Source organism: Notechis scutatus, chromosome 2 (genome assembly GCF_049901735.1).
Source record: "Notechis scutatus isolate UNSWTSFEM ecotype Mainland chromosome 2, rNotScu1.2, whole genome shotgun sequence".
Lineage (NCBI taxonomy): Eukaryota > Metazoa > Chordata > Lepidosauria > Squamata > Elapidae > Notechis > Notechis scutatus.
In genome coordinates, this window is record NC_142010.1 from 182,259,644 (window position 1) to 182,287,299 (window position 27,656).

The following is a 27,656-nucleotide window of genomic DNA, read 5'->3' on the forward strand; positions in this document are numbered from 1 at the left end:
TTTCCAACATTTTTCAGATTTATTCTTGAACATTCTTGCTATTCTTATCGGGGGGAAATGCCACCTGTAAAACATCTTATACAAATTTTCTTTATATGCTGTTGACATTGTCATTTTATAATTTTGAGACCACAATTTTTGCCATTTCTCTAGATCAATCCCATATCCAAAATTCTTCTCCCAAGCAATCATAGTTTCTTTAACTTGTTCTTCTTCTAGTTTAATTTCTAACAAATATCCATACAATTTTTAATCACCTTTTCATCAGTACCTGTCAAAATCTTATCTAAGTCAGTCAGTTTATCATAAAAACCTTCTGTTTTAGTCTTTATCATACCTTGAATGTATTTGTGCATATGAAAACCAATTCATCTTTATACCTTGTTCCTCTAATTTGTGTATAGATTTAAGTTCACCCTTTTCATTCAATATTTCACCATATCTAACTGTTTGTTCCTTTTTATATATTATAGGATAAGAAAATGCTTCAATAGTTGATAGCCAGACTGGAATTTTCAAATAACATTTCCTTTTAGTCTTCTCCCAGTTTAACCACAGAGACTTCCGTATATAATGTCTTCTAAAATACCCCTGTGTTTTAGTTCCTTTATACCATAGAAAAGCATGCCACCCCAACAACAGATCATGTCCTTCTAATGTCAACAATCTAATATTTCTTAATGTTATCCATTCCTTAACCCACATCAAATTTGTAACTTGGTAATACAACTCCCAATTAGGCAAACCAAATCCTCCTCTTATTCTAGCATCTTGCAAAAGTTTTAACTTTATTCTCGCTTTCTTACCTTGCCATATATATTTCAATACAATTTTATTTAAATCTTCAAAGTAATTTGTCTCTTTGGCAGAAATCCATTTTGATCAGAATGGATAAAATTACTTAAGTATTTTTTAAGTCTTTCGGCTGGGTTTTCTTTTGTTGCCCTGCACAGGAGAACGGAGCTAGAAAGCAGGTTAGTGGGGTGGGGAGGGAATGGAGATTTTACCCCTGCCACGCCCGCCATGCCACGCCCGCCATGCCACGCCCGCCACACCACGCCCACAGCACCAGTAGTAAAAAAATTTGAATCCCACCACTGCCAGAAGTGTTTCTCAACCACAGCAGTTTGACATCCACACATCTTCAAGCTGCCAAGATTGAGAAAAACTGGCCCAGAATATAATAAGGGACTTAGACTGTCTTGCTTATTTGCCCATTTATTTGCATTTACTGGTAAATGCTATAGGTCCTGGCACTGCACAATCACAGCTTCCACCCAAGGGAAGACCAGGGAGAATCTGTATGTCAGATCTACCTCCTTCCAAGACACCAAGGCAGTTCCAGAAGCCTTCGTGCTCAATACTGGAATACTTAATATAATAACACAGTTGGAAGGGACCTTGGAGGTCTTCTAGTCCAACCCCCTGCCTAGGCAGGGAACCCTACACCACTTCAGACAAATAGTTGTCTAATCTCTTCTTTAAAACTTCCAGTGTTGGAGCATTCACAACTTCAAGTTGTTCCACTGATAAATTGTTCTGTGAGGAAATTTCTCCTTAGTTCTAAGTTGCTTCTCTCCCTGATTAGTTTCCACCCATTGCTTCTTGTCCTGCCCTCAGGTGTATTATTCCCGATAAAATGCAACCTTACCCAGGTGAACTTTTAGTCACCCACACCCACTCAGTAATCAAACTGAGATTGTTTAAGAAGCATTTCCAACTTCCAAATAAGCCTAATTTCCTTGATGTCTAAACGGGAAGGATAGAGAAGATGGTTATATAACATCAGCTATGTTTGTATTGGTATTTAACATGGTGAGCAAGCAGGCTGTTTCTTTAGCTTTCAAACAGTAATGCGGTGGAGAAACTGCTGTTAATAATTAAAAGACATTGGAAGTTAGAGAGATGTCAGCCAAAGGGTGCCCATAACTTATTAACAAACAATTCTCTCTTTCAAGAAATTGTAAATCTTCACAAGTTTGCAGGGCCTTATTGGAAAGTATAAATCTGGATCCCTGCAATAGCTAGTGCCAACTTGCACACATATTCCAATGAGCAAACACAACGGGTCAACAAGCTTTCAAGTATGTTTGCTAAATATTTCAGAGACAGGTTTATTCCTTAAATGAACGGAATACAAGAATAAGACACAACACATGATTCTCCAGGAAAATGATCACCGAAATAAATCTGAATGCTCCCAATGGCTAGGTGTTTTCAAAAATGCCTAGAACCTTAAGATATAATGAAGATTTCCTCAGAGAACCTGTATGGTAGAGTAGGGATTACCAAATTACCTCAGGTGCCAGCTCATGCTCTTGAGTAGAGACCTAGGTGTTCTTCACCCAAATGCAGAAAGCTCATTAAAAATATTAGATTTTGCTGATTTTGCAACATTTTAGCCAAAAAAAAAAAAAATGGATGGAGATGAAGGTCTTTATTATATGAAAAATTATATGAAAAATTCTGATATACTTAAAAAAAAAACCTGTTGATCCATTTCAGTGATTATAGTGTCTGAAACCCTTGTATCTGAAAAGCTCTCAGGTATTTGGATAAAAGCAATCACTGTAATAATTAAATAACATAGTTGTAGGAAAGTGGTATGAGAAGAGCTCTAATTTAATTGGAAGCGCTGAAAAAAAAATCTATAAATGCCATAGATGTTGCATTGCTTGGTTAGCGGAGAGGCAGCTCTGCCAGTATAGCACACTTGTATACCACCAGCGCTTCCAAGTTGTGCCCACAGAAATCTCCGCCATGGCTGATAATGTCAATTTTCTACTAGTGCTGAGGCCAAGAGAGGGCAATCCAGGGATGCATAATGGTGACCTGGCAGCCGGTGCAAAATAGTTGGAACTTGGCTATGAGAGAGAAAATAAACACATTTGCTTCCCCGTGAGTTGGCCTGGAGATCATGAGCTGGCTGGTTGAAGAAAGTGCATTTAGCCTATAAAAGAGGGTGGGGAAAATCTCCTTTGGTCACATCACGAGGCAAGTGTCTCCTCTGAATCTTGAAAATTAAACATTTATGTAATTTTATTAATTAGCCTTTCCTAGGACAATGTCCACATCTGACCTGTTTTCTATGAAACTGGAAAATAATGGTCAACGTTTCTTTGCAACTAATAACCCAAATGCTATCTTCTGTAGGACAGAAGATACCAAATCACACATGGTTTTCATTTTATATATGTACACTGCCAGACTGGGTAGCGATTTGGATTCAAGGGGAAAAGGGCGTGGGATGCCCCCCCCCCAGCACCAGTTGACTGCTCTGTAAAGTGACTCCATTGTCCCCAAAGTGGCTGCCACACCATGATGGGAAAAGTTGTGCTTGATTTAAGGAGCTGCCCAGTTGATTTAAAAATGGGATGAGTAGGTTACCTCTAAGGGATTTCCTACTTCCATTCAGGGGTGGGATTCAATCGGTGTAACAACTGGTTTGGTGAGCGTGCACACAGCATTTCCAACTCACCTTCTGCTGCAAGCTGCTGTGCCGTGCGAAGCAGCTGAGCTGGAAAACCCAGAAATAAAGCACAGACTAGAGCTGGGGCGGGCAGGTGAGCCCAATAGTTGATCATCGGAGCTACCGATTTGCCCAAACTGGGCCAAACCACTAGAATCCCATCCTGCTTCCATTCCATTTCATGGTATGTGTTAGGAATGTAAGTCACCTAACAGTTATTTGGGTTGGAAATATATAAACTAGGATAGACATTTTAATACTGTATCTTTAAGAGAATGCTAAAACTGAAATTGGGTGTTCCGCAAATGGGCATAAGATGGAGCCAGAAAACCTGGGTTGTTTAGTCTCAGAAGAGAGTCTCAGTGTGAGTCTCTGTTCCTTCTGTTGGAGAGTGTTGCCGTTCCTCCTAATGACTGTTACTGATCGTTGATGTAAGTCTGTTACTGAACTGTTTTTTGATACTGGACTTTGATATTTGGATTATCCCTGAACTGAACACTGACTGCTTTACCTGTGAATGACTTGGACTGCTTATCTTGGACTGCGCTTAAAAGTTTATTGGAAGTAAAAACTTACATTTACTGTACGGTGTATCTGTATGCTGTGTGTCTTCACTACTCTCACTACATCTCCCTGTATGCGCTCATTCTCCTAACGGGGAATTACCTCAAAAGTATGCTATCTATCCCACTTCACACAACCCCACAGAATAACTTGGTTGTGTGAGTTGCAACATCATGAGAAGCATGAGATAGACATGGGAAGCCTCTCAAAAGAAAACTCCTCTGATCTCCTCTTGAAACCACCCTCCCATTTTAAGAAAAGCTGTAGAAGAAATTGACCATATAATTTGGGTGGCATCACATTCATATTGTTGACACTCTAGAAAAAGTACAGAGAAGAGCAACCAGGATGATTAGGGGACTGGAGGCTAAAACATACTAGGAACGATTCCAGGAACTGGGCTTGGCTAGTCTAGTAAAGAGAAGGACCAGGAGAGACATGATAGCAGTCTTCCAATATTTGAGGGGCTGCCACAGAGATGAAGGGGTCAAGCTATTTTCTAAAGTGCCTGTAGGCCAGACAAGGAATAATGGATGGAAACCGGACTTCCGGTTTGCCAGGGTTCGGTGGCGGCAGGGATTCGCGATCCAGCGCGATCCCTGTCGCGTTAGCCGTCTTGGTGCCTCCGATCCCGACGGGTCTGGAGGATAAGGCTGCCACGTAGAGGCAGCTGAAGACAGGGGGGATCCGTATAGGGGTTTGGCGGTGGAGCGGCGGTCAGTAATGGCCGCCACAAAGAAGCCGGCAACTGGATAAGAATGTACAGGAGGAAGAAGGAGAAAGTTTGGAAAGTTTTAAAGTGAAAGGTTTTTTGGCTACCGGGACTTTAAGATATATCTAATATCCTGAAAACTACGTGGTTTTTTTTTTGAATGATACATTGTTTCCAGAGGAGATTCTAAAAGCGGCGAATAGTGCTGAAAGGGAAAGTTTACTTTCCTTCCCTACGGACTTAACAAAGGGACATTGAAAAATCTGCTTTTCTAAAGAAGGCTCTTTGTTATAAGTGGGAAGGGAGATGACTAAAACCTGTATAAAGATCTTGTTGGAGGAGATGCCTTGGAGATTTTGAGACTAGAAGCTAATTGCAATAAGGCTTTAAAGTACAGACTGGGCTCTTTTTTTCTTTCTTAACTGATATTACCCCAGGAAGAGAAAGTGTAAAGGGAAGAACTTTCTGCTCTGTTTGGATGCTTGATGACTTTGGGACTTTGGGGAACTGTTTTTTAAGTTTTGAAACATCTTGGTTGTTCTAAGAAGAAGAAGAGGGGAAAAAAAGAAGAAGCAAGGTTTACAATGGTTCTATCTATTGATGAATTAAGAAAGGAATATGGAAAAACAAAGAAAGAAAGAAAGGACTCTTTGAGAGATATCTTTCACTTCTTAGAAATGGCGCTTGCTACTTATCAGCAAATACAACAACAAATGGAGGAAACAGAAGAAGAAGAAGAAGAAGAAGAAGAAGAAGAAGAAGAAGAAGAAGAAGAAGAAGAAGAAGAAGAAGAAGAAGAAGAAGAAGAAGAAGAAGAAGAAGAAGAAGAAGAAGAAGAAGCCATCTTTAATGAATTAAAAAAATCTGACTAAGAAAGAGAAGAGAAAGAGAGGAAGGAAAATAAAGGACTTAAGACCTAAAAAAACACCCAAGAAAGAGAAAACTGAGATGCAAAACCAATACAATGCTAGAAAGCAAAAGAAAAGAGAAATACAACAGAGAGGGGAAGCCAAAAAGGCGAAGGTTAGGAGAGGGGTGGTGGTGAAAAGACTAGGTGGGATAAGAAAGGAAGGGAAAAGGGGGGAAAAGCCATAAAGGTATAAAACAAGATGGGAAAAAGAAATTTTTTTTTAGGGACAAAGGGTAATGTATAATTTATAAAAAAAAAGGATCTGCAAAAGTACATAAGATAGTATTGTAGTATTTGTATTAGAAATAGAAAACTAGAATTTTATAAGAATTAATAAAATATTAAAATATCAAAATGCTTAATAATGATAGATTTTATGATTTAATAAAATATTAAAGGGAATGTTTAAAATATAGAGTTTATTGGCTATTGTGTTAATGTTACTACAAATGTATTATTGTAGCATTTGTTTTTGAAGTAGACAATTGGAATATTACAAGATTTGATAAATCAAAATATTACAATGTTTAAGATTTAATGATAGATCTTAACATTTAATATTATTGAGAAGGTGTAAAATGCTTAAGATTTAATGATAGAGCTTAATTTGTTATTCCCTTAATGTTATCACAACTTTTTTTATTCTCTCTTTTTTTTAATTTTTTCAGTTTAAAATGTATTATTTAAAATGTACTAAAAAAGTAGAATGGTAATTATGTACTTAATTATTTTATAGATTTATTATTCTCTCTCTCTTTTTTTCTTTTCTTAAAATTTAATAGGTAGATTGTACTAAGCAGAATCAGATTGGGAACTAGGTATTATCTTAAATGTTAACCTAAGGGATAGAAAGGCATCATACTTCGATCAGTGATTCCAGGAGAAATCTTTTTTTATATATATATTAAAGAGAATGAGATAAATGGACAATTGGAAAAGAATGGACAAAAGATACAAGGATAATGATTTAAAGTAAGACGAAATAAATAAAATAGAATTAAGAAGAGTGAAAAGCGGGGAGAAGTTATATAGAAGATATAGAATGGTTAATAAGATAAGTAATGGTATATAAGATGAGCATGAATTTAATTGAAGCATACAAAGAGAGGTATTCTGGGGCCAAGCCACTTTCTAAAAAGGAGTTTTATGTTTTTTGTGTTTTGTGTGTTTATGTTTGATTAAGAATTAATAAAACCTTGGAGGAATGTTAGACGAGAATATTTGTAAACAAGTCAGATGAAAATATTAATATGATGGTTATAAAATAGACGAATATAGAAAAGAAATGTAATTGAATAAAAGTAAAGAGAAATAATGAGTAAAGAGACTAAAGAGAAATAATCTTTGCTAAAAGATATTTATGTGTTTATAAGGAAATGGGATAAATTAGAATTATGCTCTATAAAATAATCTTTTATCTGCCTTGTAAAAATTTACAATGGAAAGAGGTTTTATGTTTGTAATGTTTAATAATGTTTTGTTTGTCTTTAAAACTAATAAAATTTGTTTCAAAAAAAAAAAAAAAGGAATAATGGATGGAAACTGAACAAGGAGAGATTTAACCTGGAAACAAGGAGAAACTTTCTGACAGTGAGAACAATCAACCAATGGAACAGCTTTCCCTCGGAAGTTGTGGGAGCGCCATCACTTGAGGCTTTCAAGAAGAGATTGGACTGCCATTTTTTAGAAATGGTGTAGGGTCTCCCACTTGGGCAGGGGATTGGACTAGATTACCTACAAGGTCCCTTCCAACTCTGATTATCTGTTATCTGTCTTTTGTGGCTGTTTAGGAAATTATGACCCCCAAAACCAGTGCATTCACATTTAAAATAAGTGTCATTTTATGCTTAACCCAAATAATTATGTCCTCCCCCCAAGAATTCAAGACCTTCTTAATGAATGTGAAAGTACCCAAAATCTGCATAATTTTTGTCAATATAAATTATGGTTATGTAGAAAGGTTTGGCTTGGGACAATAGCAAATTGCAGTAGTGATTGAAACCTACTTCAGACACGGAGGTCTCTATTCTGATTACTACTCTTGTTCTACAGAAGAAGAAAAAGATGAACCATCTTTTGGGTCTGGGATAATCAGTAATGAAATTTCAAGAACCTTTTTCTGAAAGACATGTCATCAGATATGTCCCCTGTGATGCCCAAATGCAGGGAAATTCTAAATATTGCAACATGCTCTTTGAGCCATATGATCACTTGGATGGGCCATGAAATATTCTCTTAGAATTCTCTGCAGTGTGCAAGGGTTCTTCCCCAGAAAAATGAAAGCTGGCCCAATCCAGTCAGATGTTTTCAGCACATGAAGATGAGTAAATGAACTAAATGACATTTCTAGAAAAATCAGTGCTCATGAAAAACAGGAACTATGTGAAGTGATGCATTACGTATGAACTCTGTCACCTCTTTTTCTGTGCTGATCAGTTACGGTAATGTTGCAAAGAAAAATTACATACTAATTTAAGGACAGCTGATTCCAAGAGAAAAAAATGCGGTCACTTCCAGAGTACTTGGCACAGGATTTATTAGCTCATGGATGTCAAACTCGAATGTGTCACATGACGTATTGTGATGTATGGTGATGTTTTTTGCTTTTGCAAAGCCAGGGTGGACAGCCTTAAAAAAGGTAGAAAGATATATCCAAATTTATATGGCAAGGGGGAAAACCACCACAAACTAAATATAAGGTACTACAAGATGTGAAGGAAACAGGAGGATTGAATTTACCAGATACTGAAATTGCATTTTGTTACTTGCTATTTAGTTTGGATGAAAGAGTGGGTGTTGGTAAGAAACAGAAGTTAGAAGATCTGACCTGACTTTTGGGTGGCATGGATATCCATGGTATAACAACATCACAGAAAATTTAGATATATTTTTTTTATGTTAGGTGAGTCATACCGTAAATTTAGGTTCTGCCCAAAACATATTTGTGGCTTTCAGCTCAGGAAGTCTTTTATAAATGCGGAATGCTAAGTAAACCTAAATGTTTACTTTGCTTTGAAGTGCTATGCTAGAATTTTTACAAGGGGATTGTAAAATAAAATCTAGAAAAGACTTAATAAAAGAAGGATACTCTTGCCAGTGGTTTTCTTATGTACAAATGTTAGAAAGATTTAAAATGGATAAAATGTGTTATGGTTTTTAAAAATGTAAAACTAAGCTTGAAAGAGAATTACGTACTAATGGTGAACATATTCTTACTAAAGTGTATAAATTTTGTTGAAATTACAAGAAAGAAGAAGAAGTGAAAGAATGCAAGATAAAATGGACTACAATTTTTTGGGTTACAATATACAAATGGAAAAGGAGTGTGATACGTCAGCAGCTAAAAGACACAGAGCTTGTCAGTTGGAAAACTGACAACTTGAGTTCGAGACATGAATGCCACATGAAAGGGCGAATCCCATTATTTGCCCCAGCTCCCGCTAACCGAGCAGTTTGAAAGCATGCAAATGCAAGTAGATAAATAGGTTCCATTTTGGTGGGAAGGTAACAGCACTCCGTGTGCCTTGGCATATAGTCATGCTGGCCACATGACCATAGAAAATGTCTTCAAACAATGCTGGCTCCCTTAGCTAAGAAAAGGAGAGGAGCACTACTCCCTAGAGCCAGACATGACTGGACGGGGAAACCTTTAGTTTTATACCAATGGAACAATGGGAAATATGCTGAAATTTATATTATATTTTAATCTTAAAGAGCATTTCTATGAACTGATGTCCTGTTGGCATTTGTCTCCAGAGAAAGTATGTAGAAATCCTGGCTAGAAACATCAACAACATGAAGGGACATTTTTATCAATTTTGGTGGATAAGCAACTGGAAAAAAGTCACGGAACTTAATTTTTGTATAAGATAATTGCAGCAAGGCTGTTCCGTGCTCAAAAATAAGAATTTCAACATTACCCACAATGGAGGAATGGTTGATGAAGGTAATGGAACTTTCAGAGATGGCTAAATTAACTTCTTTGATCAGAGAAAAAAACAGGATCTACATTTATAGCTGACTGGAAACTTCTTTTTGCATGGAATGGGGGAAATGTACTTATGATCTGATGATTAGAAAAAAATGGATAAAAGAAAAAAATGAACTCTTTTTGTAATCTTGGACTAAGAGATAATTTTGTAACTGTACTTACATTTGCTGCAAAGGAAATCAGAAGTGTCTATTTCTTCTTATACTTTCTTTCTGGATTTTTCTTTTTCCGTTCTTTCCACTTTCATATTAGTTTATTAGTTAGTGTTTATGCTTTCTATAAAAATTTGAATAAAAGGAAGCAACAAGCTTTAATATGTTGTAAGTCCAGGAACTTAGTAAAATTATGTTTAGTCGAGAGGTTTTGAAAAGGAATTTCCTGCAAACTCAGTTTGACAGGGGACTGTGGTTTTTCCAGTTCTGCAACAAAAACCTGGTCTGACTGCATATTTGAGAACATTCACTGACCAGCATATGATCCTGGTCCCAAAGATCCCCTTCCTTTGACATAGTTCAAAGAAGCTTCATACTTCTGTTTTGTTTATTCTGCCCCCAAGGACTATTGGAATATGGTGATCTGATGACTATACGTACATTACATGACCTTTTCTGACCCATTCTTTTTTTTATTGCTTTTACAAATATCAAGAAAAGCATCTGAACGATTCCGTATCAGAAATATTCTGAGAGGCCATTGGATTATAAACAATTAATCCTAATTAAGTGCTAATTAATCTTCTAAATTTAATTCAAACATGCTTTCAATAACTGAACGTACTACAAGCTGAACATTCTTCTGTCAGGGTTCTGACCAATGCCCTAATAAAATTAAGAGTCTCAAGCCATTTAGCAAGAAAAAATCAGTTGTTTATTAGGAGCGCCGTGTTGGCACGACCTAGGTGAAGCCAGCTCTGACTTCACTCAATTCGTGCCTTGCCTCTGACCCTGTTTCCCCATCCCTCCCCAGGGTGTGTCACCAGTCACATTCCCCAACGAAGCAATTTCGCAGGTCGTAGAAGTCACTCCCCCCAGCCGTTGCCGGTCTCTGTGGAGATGGCCTTGACTTTGACCAGCTAGGCTGTGTCTTGTTTTGACTGAGGTGTGAATTCTTTGGTGCAGCTGTGAGGTGCGATTCCCCCTGCCTATGGCAACTCAGGAGCAGGTCAGGAAAGCTTCACAAGTTGACATCTTGACTTTTTGAGTCAGTCCTGTCCCTTGGTGATGACAATTATCTTAGCAACGTTTTTAGAAGTGGTTTTGTCAGTACTTTTTGCTGAGATATTTTTCAACTTCCCCAATCTAGGGTTGGCTCAAAGTCTCCTAGCTGGCTTTTGTGCCTAAGGCAGAATTAGAACATGTTCTGTTCATAATCCAGTGTCTTTAGGGATTACATTATAGCACTTATATTTCTACTCATAAATACTAGGGCTTAAATTAATCCTTCTTGAGAATAGTGCTTACATGTAACAAAAGTACTTCTGGGCACAATAGCTGAATTAATAGCCATTAGATTTGACGATTTGGTTTTAACTGTGAAAAGTTAGATTGATAAATACAAACAAAGAATCATACATATCAATAGCTGTGCTTGATAATGTAATTGACAATGATGAACACTGTAATCTGAATCCAATTTAACCTTGTAGGCCTATTCCATTTTATGTAGAACTGAGAAAATCTGTGTATTGCAAAATTCTTATATTTTATATGTTTTTCATTAGGTGCCCACAGCGTTTTACTATTCTAAAAGAAATGTTAATATATAATACTAGTCCACGTATGATATGCCATATACGAAAGAAAGAAAGAAAGAAAGAAAGAAAGAAAGAAAGAAAGAAAGAAAGAAAGAAAGAAAGAAAGAAAGAAAGAAAGAAAGAAGAAAGAAAGAAACCCACATTCTTTGACCATGCTAGTGATGGCAAAAGTGGAAATTCCAGTTGGGTATATTTCAGGTGTGTGGGTTCCCAGTGCTGGCTTTATGCACTGAGTAAAGAAGTTAATTGTCTATAAATTCTAGCATTGCACTCAGAACTGACTCTTCAGCCCAGGAGCACTAGGCTCATGAAGGCCTGAATTGTTGTCTTCGTGTTTATACAGTGCATTAAAATATGAAATGTGTTCTCACATATGTGATCTTAGTAAATTTTACCTTAGTTACATAAAGTATTATAGTATTGCAGCATGCAAAAATAGTATTATAGCATGCAAAAATAAATTTAAAACCATCATCCAAAAGAGCAATACTTTGATTTTTGTTTTTTGTTTTTAAAAATGCATTTAAAATAGTTTGAGGCTGCCTTTTCAGGTTGAGCCTCCTGGAAACAATTTGCACAATAGTTTGTTTGTTTTTTAATTAACACACAATGTAACCAAATCAGCAGCATAAAACATTTTAAACCACAGCAGCATTTGTGAGTTTACTCCCTTTCTTGACAGCTGTTTTTCTCTCAGTATCTCATTTATAACATCATTATATGATTTCAGACTAGGAATGACTCCCTGTAACATTCGAAACAAATTCATGAAGAAATTCATGAAAGTCAGCTGTTTTGCCATTTATTCTTTTCTTTCTCTGCACCAAAAGTATTGACTGGAATCCCACTGGCTGTAATCCAGAACTGCAAAACGGCCTTCCTCAAGAAAATCCAGTGTTTGTGTTTAGAAGAAAGAGAGTTTTGTTGTTCTCAGTACAGTTGGATAAGTTTGTTGTAGCATGAGACCTGGTTTGGAAAGAGCAGTCCCACATAGCTCTTTGGAAAGGCATTTTACATCCTTCAGATTAATAGCTACCTGTCATTTGTATAAACCAGTAATTCAATAAGGCAAGATGTTGTACATCACGATTTCCTGTTTCTATTAGAGCAGCTCGGGGGTGGGATTCAATTTTTTTAACAACCGGTTCTGTGGCTTGATGGACATGTGACTGGGTGGACGTGGCTTGGTGGTCATGTTATTGGCTGGGCGTGGCCAACTCAATATCACTCACATCAAGGCATGCATCTCCTCGCCTGGCCTCTCATGACTGTGGGGATGCTGCAACAGTTGTAAGTGTGAAAAATGGTCATAAGTCACTTTTTTCAGTGCCATTGTAACTTGAAATGGTCACTCCACACAAGCAAAGTACCAGGAAAGGAGGGAAAAATAACTCCAGAGAAGTTCCAGAGACAGGAAGTCTAGTCCTGCCAAGAATGTAAGAAGGGTTAACAGAGAGGCAGTTTCTGTAAGCAACACCAGAATGTTTCCTTCCTGCCTTCCTTACAGGATTAGGCTAGTAATTTCTTCTAACAACCGGTTCTCCGAACTGCTTAGAATGTTAACAACCGGTTCTAACGAATAGGTGCGAACTGGTAGAATCCCACCCCTGCATTTATGTCCTGCTTTTGAAACGCAGCTGCTTTGTGCGGTGCAGCAATTGCTGTGCGGCAGTTGCTGAAGCATCAGGGAGAGTGCAGGATTGCAGGAGGTGAGTCAAAACACTTCTGCGCCTGTGCAAAGTGCGTGTTTGATGTGTGTGCATGCGCATAGTGTGTGTGTGCATGCAAAGCTCGCCCACCAAACTGGTGGTAAAAATATTTGAAACACACCACTGGAACCAAGTATAGCTGAAAGCTGAAGTGACTTATGGGACATTGTTTATTATTACTCTTTATGAATCATAATTTATTCTTTTATTATGATTATATCCCTTCTTCCTATCCGACATGGCTGCTTAAAGTAGCCAATATTGTTACACCATAATGTACATGAAGAGTAAGTAAGCCACCCTAGGCTTCTTCCTTGGAGAGTCAGGCTGGTAAATTATTGGGCCCAGTAGCCCAAAGGCAAAAGAGTCCTCACAGGAGATATTCTCCTCCTGCAAGACATAGTAGTGGCACAGTGCTTGGCTGCTTAAAGAAGACAGGCGGGTTTCATACCAGGTCTCAGCCAATTCCCTCCCCCAGGAAGAAGGCTCTGAGAGATTTTGTGAGGAACATGGAAAGAAATGGAAGGAAGAGTGGCATATCCAATCAAAAGGTAAAAGCAAGTCCCCTTAGCAGTTTATCTCATAAATCGCTGTTCCACCCATGAGCCCCTTGGGAAAAAGTGTTGCAAATCATTCAAAGAGTTTCTGTCTTAATGAAGTCACTATAAGTGACAGTGGGAAATTCCTTACGTGGTTTCCAAGATTAAGGAGACCTTACCAAAACCTGTATAGTTCTTACTTTTTTGTTCTGGCCTATCTCCACTACTGGAAGAGGAGACATTCTATACTGATACAGTTTCAGTATATTTGTCTCTGACCTAAGACTAATAATAAAAAGATGTCAAATACTACGGATACATACATAAATATATGGGGGGGAACCTGCAACTTCTTCAGAAATGTCTGGGAATTTGTCACCTAAAACAGGAGGAGAAACCTCACAATTACAAGAATGGTTATATTTTCAGGACATTCTTAATGTGAGATCTATTCATCGCTGGGTATATAACAGGCATTTTAGCAGTAGATGTGATACAGATTCTACCTTCATATAGGAACATGCATACATAAGCGTGATTTTTGTAAGGGAGCTGACACATCTGCCCATTGTCAAGCTAACAGATTAGCACAATAATTCAGACCAGGGAAAAATGTATGGAACATTGCAGATGCTTAAAAAAAATATAGAGAGCAATTCAAGAAACAAGGAAATTGCCTTGTAACAGAGAAGGGAAACTTGTTTTTATTAAGACCAAAGAGGAAGAGGAATAGTCACAGCATGCTAAATCAATTAAAAAAATTAAAGAACCTAGGCAAGTAAGGTGGAACAGGAAAGTTCTCCAAAGGATTTGCTTCAACCAAGGTGGCAAAGTCTGAGATGAGCCTAAGGTCATACAAAAATAATTGAGATTCAACTATTACAGCTTACATATTATAGCTTTGAAGAATTTAGATTGGATGCCTTTGAAGCTAAAGGTCATCCTTATAGATGTTCAACTGAGCACCATATGTTATCGGACTCAGAACTTTAGCTTTAAATAATGTAATTGCTGCAGACATGGTTGTTACCATGCTGACTTGTATATTTAATAATTGCAAAGGAGATTCTTTGAATTCTTATATTAAGCTGACTTGTTAATCTAACAACTGGAAGTTGGAAAATGGATACTTCATACCAGTGGTGAGATTCAAATTTTTTTACTACTGGTTCTGTGGGCATGGTTTGGTGGGCGTGGCAGGGGAAAGCTACTGCAAAATCCCCATTCCCTCCCCACTCCAGGGGGAAGGTTACTGCAAAATCCCCATTCCCTCCCCACTCCAGGGGGAAGGTTACTGCAAAATCCCCATTCCCTCCCCACTCCAGGGGGAAGGTTACTGCAAAATCCCATTCCCTCCCCACCCCACTAACCTGCTTTCCAGCTCCGTTCTCCTGTGCAGGGCAACAAAAGAAGACCCAGCAGATCAGCTGGGACTTGGGAGGCAGAGAATACATGGGGGCAGGGTCAGTCAGAGGTGGTGTTTGCCGGTTCTCTGAACTACTTCAAGATTTCCGCTACCAATTCTCCAGAACTGGTCAGAACCTACCGAATACCACCTCTACTGCATACCAAACAACTAGGCCTGCTCAGTGAGATTGCTATTGAACTCCCAACTAATTGAAGTGCTTTCTTGGTGAAGTTTATTTATTTATTTATTTGTTTGTTTGTTTGTTTGTTTGTTTGATTTGCCAATTGTTTACAAGATAAGTATAAGTGTATACATAGTTGTGAATACATGAAATGGGTACATATAAGAAAAATAAAAGAAGAATAAGAGAAACAATAGGACAGGGACGGTAGGCACGTTGGTGCGCTTATGCATGCCCCCTACAGACCTCTTAGGAAAGGGGTGAGGTCAATAGTAGACAGTCTAAGGTTAAAGTTTTTGGGGTTTGGGGAAGAAACCACAGAGTCAGGTAGAGTATTCCAAACATTGGCCACTCTATTGCTGAAGTCGCATTTCCTGCAATCAAGTTTGGTGCGGTTAACTTTGAGTTTGTATCTATTGTGTGCTCTTGTGTTGTTATGGTTGAAGCTGAAGTATTCATTGACAGGTAGGACATTGCAATGTATGATTTTATATACCATGCTTAAATCAGACCGAAGACGGCGTAATTCAAGGTTTTCTAGTTCTAGAATTTCAAGTCTGGTGGCATAAGGTATTCTACAACGAGTAGAGGAGTGGAGAACTCTTCTTGTGAAGTTCATACAAATGAAGTTCACACAAAGGCAACTGTAACTTGGGCTACTGTGTCAGAATTTGAGGGATCTGGTGATAGGTACTCGAGAGCAATAGGTCTGAAAATATCTTCCTTTCCTACTCAATAAAATGGTGGAGATTTATGCCAGCTGGGAGAAGGATGCTTTGCTCTTTGTAAATTTCAGGTGGAAACAATGATTTTTGTCATTGCAATTGGTGCTTAGATCTGGACCCAGAGGTGGGATTCTACTGGTTCGGTCCGGTTCTCCTGGACCGGTAACTCCGAAGATCAGCTGAGAGGGAACCAGTTCTCTCCAACAATCTTCTGTTCCTCTTTTTGGCCCACCTGCCTGCCCGGGCTCTAGGCTGTCCTTTATTTCCTGCTTTTTCAACCTCAGCTGCTTTGCAAGGCACAGCTGATTGCTGAGTATTCCCTGTGTTACACACAGGGCTTGTAGGAGAAGATGATTTTGAAATGCTGTGCCCAGTTATTACACTGGTTGAATCCCACCCCTGTCTGGACCCAATTTCTGCTTATTAACAGGTAAGGTGAATCTGATGGAATAACAGTCATGAAGCTGTTTGAAAACTTTTCTGGCCTCCAAAGAACAAAATATGTTCATTCTTGGCTAGCAAGGCCAAAGGGTTCCTGACTTCTGTCTCTTCTGTCAAAGCAGGAGAGCAACATAAGGATAATTCAGCCTAACAATAATTCAGCTGATGTTCTTTCCCCAAGGCCAGCGTCTACAAGATATGGTCAGTTGCTTAACTGTCTCTTTTCCATCTGTTCTGCTCTTGGCAATAAGCCTCAAATCAGAAGGTGTAATCAGAGGATTGTCAGGCCTTTGAAAACCTGTTAGAGGAGATCTGAAAAGAAGCCAGATAGTTCATTTTAATTATAATATGGGTGGAATTATACAGGTATTAAATCTAAATACGATTTTGCAAGTATCTCTGGAGCTTGGAAACCACTTCACAAATCCGCTTGAGAAATTGTGATATCCAGCAGCAAATTCAAGGCAATTGCTACTTTCTTCAGAGTCCCATTTGTAAATGTTCATAGTGCTATTTTAAATAGAGCACATCATTTAATTGTAAGATGAATTGTGGCACAAATAAATTCATCTCAAGCGGACTACGTTGGGTTGATTTTCCTATCTACTGAAATGCCCCTTGGGGAAATATATATTAATATATTTCTCAAGGGTGGCATTTAGGTTCAAATTGCACCAGAAAGACAGTGTCAGCAGCAAGGAAACATTGGTTTGTCAAGTCATCAGCCTGTGAAGGGTTAAATGCAGCATTACTTTTACAACTGCTCAATCTGTGTCAAAAGAACTCTTACAACCTGATCACTTATATTTTCTATTTCTGCTTCATGAGCCGTCACTGCTTGTAATTCAGCCACTGGATGTTCAAAGGGTGGGTTGAATATCAATGAAATTTCTATATTTACGGGTGTGTACTTCAGTTCAAGAATCAAGTCCTGAATTCTTAACTTGCTTCAGGACTTCTCTTGAACTCGTTTGCAAAGGTTTTCTTAGTCGTAGTCTTCTTCCCCATTGGGTTTAAGTGGTATTTAGAACAAAACACAACCAATCAAGACTGATAAGAAACCAGCACCAGCAAGTTAAAGGCTTGACTAAATCCACACAAATTTTTTTTTAAAGAACAGAAAATATAAAAGAACATATATGGCTTAGGGTTGAGTTCTTGATGATCTCTGATTAAACTCACTTCACAAAACAGAAAATTGAAGTAAAAAGTAAAAAGACAAAAAAAGGACAGAGATAAGGGCATTTTGGGGATTTGGGAATATGTACAGTCTATTTGTTTCTAAGTATGTTGGCCTCGGATCATAATAAAACTTAACTTTAAGTTAAGGGGAGGTGCCACCTTGATCAACATTCAGGGATATATTGGACTATTCCCAGTAGCCGTTGCAATCAACGCCAAGACATTCGTGGCAAAACCCCAGCATTGGAATCCTGCACACAGCCCAGTCCAATGTTCACAACCAAGCACAGTTCAATCCCAGATGAACTCTGCTATAAGAGTTCAGTCCCAGTTGCACCTCTGCTGTAAGAATACGGTTACAGAGGCTTAAGACTTTTTCTATTAAAGTGGCTGCCTTCACATAAGGGTAAGGATGGTCTTTTACTCATACACAAATAAGTATTTGTGACATTTCTGAGGTTGGGGTAGCATTTATTTAGTATATCGCACTACCGCTATTTAGATCCTATTGTGTGAATGCCCTGCTGGGCCCAGCATACCAGCAGACAGTGAGAATATCACCTGAAGTAGCAGATGTTGAGGGTGGGTAGTGTAGAATGGAGCTGCAAGTGTCACACAACTACACAACCTGCTGTAGATGCTCCCAGGTTGGCCCTGTTCTCAGTGGTGACAGTGCTGATCTGAATATTCTTTGAACATGGACTGCTGAGGGAATGGAGCCAAATTTTCCTCCCATTTGGAACAATGCCTCAACAGATCTGACATGAGTCAGATATGCCCTTTGCATTTCTGCCCAGTGGGGCGGGGAAAGCCAGTTGGCATTTGCATTCCTAACACAACCTTGTTTACCTGTTCTTTGCATACAATGTAGAGCATGTACATACTTGTGTCCAGTGCAGAAGAATAGAGACGTAAAGACAGAATAAAACAAATGCGAAGATATAGTACTTTAAAAGTCATTGCCTTTTCATAAGCAAAATATAAGATCAAGGACAAGATATGCCCATTCCTGGTACATCAGCTAGCTAGACTGGGCAGTGAATTTTCAAACCAAGATTTTATGCTATATTGAAAGCAGCTGTGGTGCTCTGTAATTCCACAATGCCAGCTACATTTGAAAGATAAGTCAATTTATTTCTGACTCAAGCTTATTTGAAACTATAGTAAAGCCAGACTATTTAAAATTTCTGCAGCTCAGTGGAAGCTATTGATAGTAAAAAAATTTCTGCATCTGTAGAAACTCTTGCTTCTCCACTCCTCTACTTCCTGAACTTCAATTCTTTCAAGAGAAAACATCGTTTAATGCTTTTCAACCGTATCCCCATAGGAACTGCTGGGATTTATCTGCAAAGATTAATCAAATGCTCATAAGGTGAAATAAAGATTTAATTGGTGCAGGGGGAAGGAATAAAAGGAAACAATGTTTTCATCGTATCGAGTGGGCAGCAAGAGATTTGCTGAATGCAGGATTTGCAGCCATGCAAGATGTGGCATTGACAAAATGATGGCTTTGGGTTACTGTTGCTTGCTTCTTTGTTTTGTCATGAACTATCTCAAAGAGAGGAAGGCCTTGATGGAGAAAGAGGACTTTATAAGAGTGATTCATGTTCTGTCATCTTTTCTATAGATTACTGCTGTATGATCTGTATGGGATTGTCTTTCAAGACTAGCTGAAAGCTACAGTGGGCAGAATAAACAGCATCTCACATCTTAAGTCAGCATTGCTAATGCAGCTCTGTATGGGTTTTTTTTTTTACATACAATCCTGGTGTTAGACTTATAAAGCTACTAATAAAGGAGTATATTTGTAGCTCAGGATTGAAATGAGGGGTCTTTGGTGCTCTCTGAGCTTGCTTGTATTCTTCCAGGTGTTTCATTACCCTAACTAGATAACATCATCAGTGCTTGTAAAGCTCTTTGTGTCTTGGCACCCAGATATCAACAGTGTCATCTAGTTCACAACTTGGTTTATGCATCCCTGGGTAATAGGAATGCTCAGACGTCCCATCAAATAACTTAGGGAGTCCTGAGACAATGTTTTTCAAAGGTGGACCATAATCCTCAGAGTAGCCTATCTCCATAGATCCAAATAGAATCTGAAGGCAAGGGGATGCTCAGAAGTCTTTTTGGCAACTACATTTTTGGCAACTACATGGAAAGCTACTGTACCTATTATACTAGAATGTTGATATTTTAAGATGGATAGAATACAATTTTACTTATGTTTTACGTGCTTTCATGTTGTATATCGCTAGGAGCCTATTGGAAGTGAGATAATATAGAAATAAAGCAAGTAAATGCATTCCATCTAAGGGATTTGAGAGAGGGAACTGTGGCTACTGGCAAAAACTTTAACAGTCATGGCGGTGCTACATCACTGTGAAGGCAGCAGGATGGTTTAGAGTCCAGGGGTCTCCAAGCTTGGCAACCTTAAGGCTTGTGGATTTCAACTCCCAGAATTCTCCAGCCAGCTGGCTGGAGAATTCTGGGAGTTGAAATCCACAAGTCTTAAAGTTGCCAAGTTTGGAGGCCTCTGGTTTAGACAATGCAAAGTAACTTGGCAATTAACGCATGATAACAAAAACCAAACACAAATCAGCTTCAGTACCTGAGACCACTGTATCTCTGTCCAAAGGCAAGTCTTGGCCTCTCAAGAGCCAAGGTTTATTTTTCAGTTATTCTCAAACTTCTCAAACCTGGGTTGTCTTTTTTCATGTGAAATCAAGCTAACCCTGTACTTGGCTTAGCAAAGTGTCCATGGACAGCAGATCTGATAATAGCATAGATATTATTGGAAAAAGTATCCTTCTGGGTTCAGTTTCAAGTGGGGAAAAAGACACTGGAATAATGGAAGTTGCTTGGAAAAAAAAGTTTAATGGTGGACAGGACCACATGGCTTGGAGCTCCAAAGTGAAAAGGACGATCACATACTTCAAGATGTTGGGTGAAGGAAAAGAAGGGGCAAGATGCTGAGAGACCCTTAGTTTTATACCCTCTGTTGGGCCCCACCTTAATGTTTCCTGTTCCTGTGCAAGATATGTATCCCACTGGCTGTCAGACTCCCAGGGGCAGGGTTTTTAGCTAACTTTGTAAGTTTTGTCTGGACCACATGACTTCACCTGAGTGCTGGCTGATGCAATCTTCCCAGGCCATGTGGTGAGATGGGTAAAGGCCTTTATTATGTAGAGTACTCTGGCCTAGGCCTTAATGGCCTGCCCGTTAATAGAATAGATAGAATTCTTTATTGGCCAAGTGTGATTGGACACACAAGGAATTTGTCTTGTTGCAAATGCTTGAGGGAATTATATGTCTGTATACAAAAGTCTTCTATAGAATCTTGGTAGATTTCTTTTCTGTTCTGTTTGATTGGAGTGGATGTTTGAAGAACATAGGAAGAATCCTGCCAGACTGAACCAAAGCTCCATTTAATCCAGCAATGTACTACTGCAGCAGGGAATCGGATACTTACTGGAAATCAATTAGTTGAACACAATCCTTTTGCTAGTGGTTGTGGTATACAATGAAAAGATGCTTGCTGCTATACAGAGTGAAAAATGCCATTAGTTTTAATCCGCTGCATGCCTTTTCTTGTAACTCAGATAACGTCAGCCATTATGAACTAAGTATTATTACTAGCATAATCATTAGGTGCAGTTCAACAAAATTGCACACTTATTAAACTTCTTCTTATGGCTGGAGCAGCTTTCCAGCACATTTCCTCACTCTTTGTTTTTCTGATCCAAAAGCAAAGAAAAGCTAAGACAATAAGGCTGTAATCATAAATCTATATGTGTATATTTATTAGGCAGCTGCAGCCATTCAGTTCTCTGGAGTTTAAAGCAGCAAAGATTCTGCTCTAAGACTAAATCCAAAAAAAAAAAAAAAACACTAATCAGCAAGAGGAAAATTAAAGATATGACTACTGCTGGTGTACTGATTTTTGTTTACTAAAAAGAAATGTGGGCAGCAAGCTACTTCAGAATGATAGTCTGAATCAGCTATCATATCAGCAGTTATGATGCCAAAGATATTTTCCTTTTGGAACAAAATAGCAAGGTCTGCAAGAGAGTGGCGTAAACAGTGAAATCACGGGGATTGCCGTAGCTGCTGTTTAGCGAACAAACAAAAGCTAATCACATGTTGAATATGATGTCTCATTTGGCCTTTATTCTGAGCATTCATGCGCAAATATCGTAAAACTGTTCTCTCTTTTTTTTTCTTTTTTCTTTTTCTTTTTTCACTTTTTAATCATAATGTATGAACGGGGGCTACCACATTAGCATGAGAACAATGAAGAAGGACGAATGAGTTTTATCATTTTGCTGCTATTTACTGATCTTCTGGATTTTTGGCAGTCCAAATATGGTAGCGTATCACGGATAAAGCTTTTAAAATGCATAGATGTCACACTGAGTATTGTCGAGGCTGTGATTTTCCCACTTATAGCATATGGCTGAGAAAAATGGATGGCATTCAACGATGCGGCTTACAATGGCAGTTCAAAACACCCTGTACTACAGCAAGAAACACCCTGTACTACAGCAAGAAAAAAATCATTCAATGCAAGATGAAATAAATAAGACCACTGGCTGCAAGCACTAATATTTAATCCAAAGTTTAAATATTGTGAACGCATAATGGGAAGGCCAGAGTACGTGAAGATGCTTGAAAAAAAATCAAAAGCAAGTGTAAAAGAGGCTGACAGAAAATGAAGTGGTTACATACTAACACTATACAGTATAAACAGGAAGTTACCAGAACTCCTAGTGACACATGTGGTATAATCATGTTTGTCACTTTATAAAAAGTTAAAAGTGACTAAATGATTAAATACCAACAAGAACATTAGGTACAAGCCATTCTGAACCCAATGACATGGACTTCGAAATGATTGGTTGCAGAAGGAAGAGGGAAGAACCTTGAGGAACAGGAGGAACCTCTGCTATCAATACAACGGACTGATAAAAGGCAAAAAAAAGGGGGAGGAGAGTAAACAGTCTCAGACAAGCCCTTCCCTAGTTCTCACAAAATAAAAGGAAGGTGGGGGAAACTGCATTCAGACTCTTTAAGAAGCTTCTGTTTGGAAAGCTTTACAATAAACTTGGTTCTAACCCTAATCCAGAGGTGGTATTCAGCTGGTTCTGACCAGTTCTGGAGAACCGGAAGTGAAAATTTTGAGTAGTTTGGAGAACCGGCAAATACCACCTCTGACTGGCCCCGTCCCCATCTATTCTCTGCCTCCTGAGTCCTAGCTGATCAGCTGGGTCTTTTTTTGTTGCCCTACACAGGAGAATGGAGCTGGAAAGCAGGTTAGTGGGCTGGGGAGGGAATGGGGATTTTGCACTAACCTTCCCCCAGGAGTGGGGAGGGAATGGAGATTTTACAGTATCTTTCCCCTGCCACGCCCACCAAGCCACGCCACGCCCAACAAGCACGCCCATAGAACCAGTAGTAAAAAAAAATTGAATCCCACCACTGCTAATTGTAACCGTGACCATATGGCATATGGTTTCCCAGTCAGGTCTATTTTATAGGGCTGACATAAATTCTACAGTTAGATTGTAAATGAACTGAGGGATAAACGAGACCGGATGAAATAAGCAATCTATTTTATTACAGCACTACATGCATAAATAGATTTTGTTCTCGTCAGAAAATATATTCATATAAACATCTGACACATACCAAAACTGGCTGCAAAACCATGGAAAGGAAAGTGATTTCTGTGGGCAGGCACCTCTGTAGAGATACTATAGAGCTCTGTGAGTATCTGGGGAAATCAATGGCCTCTTCTCAAAAAAGTATAGTACTGGTACTACTGGCATGCTAAGCACGGACAGCAATGAAACAAATGCATAAAATACATAGACGTAAATTAGGAAACCAATTATGCTCAAATATAGTAATCACAATATTAAGATAATATGTAATACACATGTATCTGTATTAATCCTTATGAGGGAAGACTCCCCTCTCCTAACAGAATGAAATATTTTGAGGAATATTTAAAAAAGGGCAAAATATTATATTTCCCTAAAGGAGGAATGGAGAAACATGCTCTTGGAGCCAGGAGCCAGCTCCATCTTTCTTAATAGCCCCCAGCAGATATTTTTTGCCCATTATGAAAGACTATCTGCAAAACAAAAGACCTTCAGCTCCAGGGTGGTGGGATTAAGACATGACCTTCCAGGACCACTAGCAGCAGAGTTCACTACATTGCACAATCTCCAAAGGACATTGCATCGGCCGAGCTTCATCCAAACCTGGGAGCTCAGACAAACTCCTAGGATTTGCACATGGCACCATTGGAGTCTGACAACAGCCAATAGAATACAGATTCTTGCACAGGAACAGGAAATTCAAATGCAAAGCCCAGGAGAAGGTATAAATAGCCTCCACTCTCAACTCCTACCCAGAACCCATGTGGTTCTGCATCATCATTAAATCTTTCCAATCAGCCACCATGTTTCCAGTATCTTTCTCCCAGCTTGGAACTGAACCAGATGGATATTTCTCTCAACACTTATAATAATTTCACATAATGAGGTTTATTGAAGTTAACAAGCTATAAATTGCTTTCTTGCCCACATTGATTATTGCATGAAAAGCTAAATTTTAGCTAGAGGTTAGTGAAAATAATGTGTGTGGTTTTTTTATCCAAGTTCAGGGACCTCCTGAAATCTATCCACAGGCTGTAGGACATGCTTGATAAGAGGGATGAGACATGGAAATAATAATAATAATAGTAGAACTGCCCAGAAGAAAAGAAGTAAACATTTTATGAATTCATCATTCTTCATCATTCTTCTACTAATATGAACACTATAAAGTTGGAAAAGGTTTCAGTGTTGTTAGATTGTGTTCTTTTTTCTTATTCATAGACCCTACCTCATCGATGAAGACTCTTGGCCCTTCAAATATTCTTTAAAAAAACAGCTTTCAAAAATCCATGTCAGCCAAGCCAAGGACAAGGGATGCTGGGAACTGTAGTTCAGACACAGCTGGTAGTTTGGAGGTTGTTACCTGGAACACCAACATACAGATTAACAGAGTTGGAAGGGATCTTGTAGGTCACTCAATCATTCCTGTGTTAACTCATTCCTGTGTTAAAGCTTTGGCAACCCACAATTACAGTACATTCATAAAAGAGCAAAAGTGATTTTAAAATAAAATCACTTCAGTGATATTAAACAACAGGCTTGCATACAGCTCAGTGGTGATATTCAAATTTTTTTACTACAGGTTCTGTGGGCATGGCTTGGTGGGTGTGGTGTGGCTTGGTGGGCATGGCAGGGGAAGGTTACTGCAAAATCCCCATTCCCTCTCCACCCCATTAACCTGCTTTCCAGCTTCGTTTTCCTGTGCAGGGCAACTAAAGAAGACTCAGCCTATCAGCTGGGACTTGGGAGGCAGAGAACAGATGGGGGTGGGGCCAGTCAGAGGTGGTATTTGCTGGTTCTCTGAACTACTCAAAATTTCCACTACTGGTTCTCCAGAACTGGTCAGAACTGGCTGAATACCACCTCTGATATAGCTGATACAAAACTGAAACTAAAATTAAATCCAATTCACTTCAGTGTGAAAGTTGCATGTTTTCCTACTGAAATGAATGGGATTTAATTTTTGGCTGGGAGTGTATTATAACCAATAACATTAGCTGTATAGGCATAGAAAGCAAACAGACCAACCTACCACTTAAATTTCTTAAGGAATTAATAGTTTGAGATTATTAGCCTGGCTGGCAGTCAGCTGGTTTGAGATTTATTAAATTATTCAAAGAGCGTTGAAACTGCAGCTTCTTTCTCCCAGCAGTGAATTATATTAGCAGATGAATGATCTGGGCTCATTTCCAAGGTCATTTATGCTTCAGAGGCCTTCAGACTATCACGAGAATTTCTGGAAGTTTTCCTTTTTAATAAATGTACTACAGTAATAAGAAGCAAGTGACTTGCAATTTGAAAAGACAGGGGATTTAAAATGTGTTGTATAACCAAAGCCAAGATGACTAAAAAGTCTCTATCACATGCACATCTTCTTTTCTAGTCAGGAAGTCAACAAATGAAATGCATTTCCCCCTAATCAAAATCTGCATTGAGGCTGAATGCGCTCTGGTGATTTGGCTGCGGTTTCATAGAAGCTCCCCAGAGAGGATCTCCATTAACTGCAACAGGAAATCCACTCAGAAGAAAATTGCCTCTTTTTTGTGCTTAATAAATACAGCTATTCACACCAGGGAGAGACTGGGCTCCCATGTGACTATTAAAGTGAAGAATCTGTGTAAAAAAAGAGTGGCAACTTTAATTCACCATAAAAAAAAAAAAAGATTTGTTAAATACACAGTGTATTGTTATGGGCAGAACTCTGCTCTTAAAGTCTATGGCCTGAATGGAAAAATCCACAATGTCTGCTTCTTCTTTTTTTTCCACATGCATTTTTCTTCCCCACCCTCCAGTTAATTAACAAAGACATTTTCCCATTTTGGTAAGGTTTGGTTTTTTTAAAAAAAGAAAATGAATGAAACCAACTGTTCACACACTGTCTTAAATATCCAGTAAGTTTTCAAACATTAAAAATTTGTTTTGAAAAATATATATCTCGATTTGGACTTTTCCAAACAAGATTAAAGCAATGCTTAAATTTTACAGAAGTATCTCTACAATAAATTTTACAGAAGTATCTCTACAATAAATCATTCAAAATCTTTGCAAGGGAAACTTTTAACCATCCTTTGATTCATAAACAAGTTAGTTCAATATTTCCATTTTAAAGACATTTCTCCATCAAACAGATACTGCCAATTCCAGGGGTGAGGCCCCAATCAGCCAGCCAACCAGAGATCACTGTTAATGGAGCAGACTATACAGTGACACTGAAAAAAGTTACTTATGACCTTTCCTCACAATTAGAACCATCTTGGTATCGCCACGGTCTCATGACCATGATCTGGGAGCTTGGCAATTGACTCACATTCAAGATGGCTGCTGCATCCTGGAGTCACATGATTGCCATTTATCAACTTCCCAGGGGACTTCCAATAAATAAAGTCAATGGGGGGAAGCCAGATTCACTGTATAACCATGTGATTTGTTTAACAACCACGGTAATAAGGTAGTATAATCAGGTGCGCCTCACTTGACCACCTCAGTTAGCATTGGAAGTTCCAGTCCCAACTGTGGTCGTAAGTTGAGGTCCATCTGTATCTTCACAAGAATCTGGTTTAATACAAGTTAGATTAACTACTCATGCAGCCCAGTCGGATGCTTGTTTACTGAAAAATAAGCTTAACTTTAAAATATACCATCTTTCTACTAAGTCAGTAGAGCAGGAGGAGACTATTCAATTCACAGAGAGAATATTATACACCTGAGTTGGGTGGAGCAGTTTGTTTTCAAATTGTTATCTGCTTCTTTTAGGGCTACACTGCAGTTTCCACATGTTTTCATTTGAAGTTAGGACGTTTTCGTCAAGATGGGGGTTTCAACTTTCAACAGCTAGGCTGAAGTGGGCTACAAGTAGCCTCAAACAGCAACTTGCTCAATTCTGTTGGATAGCATTGAAAGCCCAGTTTTCTTCCAGTGCTAATGCCACGTACATTTATCCAGAATAAGCCTCATTCAGCACAGTGGCTCTGCTCCCCAATAGGTTTGCGAAAGATTGCAAACTAAATCACCTTTGTAAGAACAAGAGTGCAAAACTTGAAGAAAACCCTTTTTAAGTAGTGGTAGCTCAAACAGAACTGTACAAAACAGAGACATAAGCATAAAACAAACTGAGCTGAAGGCTTTCTTTGACGATGAAGTTAAATGGATTGATATTATCGTTTATAACTCCCTGAAATTTAGGTGGCGAAACCAGTTTGGCAGGCAGATGCTTCTCATTAAATCTTGTCATGCTGCTTTATGGTTTGGCACTTGGTCAACCTCTATAGTAGTCAGGGGTAGTCCCAGCTCCAGTGTGGGCAACAGGGAGGATGGAGAAGGGAGAATGCTCACTAGATTGACAGCAGTAGTGGGATTCAGCCAATTCTCACCAGTTCAGGAGAACCGGTTGTTAACTTTCTGAGCAGTTTGGT

The 27,656-nt window shown here is 38.6% G+C and overlaps 1 long non-coding RNA gene across 2 annotated transcripts in view; it reads right to left on the reverse strand.

Annotated features, from left to right (window-relative positions):
• Window positions 1–8,160: 8,160 nt before the first annotated feature.
• LOC148132431 (uncharacterized) overlaps window positions 8,161–27,656 on the reverse strand; it is a 33,283-nt gene continuing 13,787 nt past the window's right edge. Inside the window, exons 2-4 of one of the 2 annotated variants that reach the window (XR_015747341.1) lie at window positions 24,473–24,607; window positions 9,809–9,922; window positions 8,161–8,283 (exon numbers count right to left, since the gene is read on the reverse strand). This is a non-coding gene — a long non-coding RNA (uncharacterized LOC148132431). Of the gene's footprint in view, window positions 8,284–9,808; window positions 9,923–15,896; window positions 16,715–17,303; window positions 17,399–24,472; window positions 24,608–27,656 lie in introns of those variants that run through there. The other variant, XR_015747340.1, reaches the window with a different exon arrangement.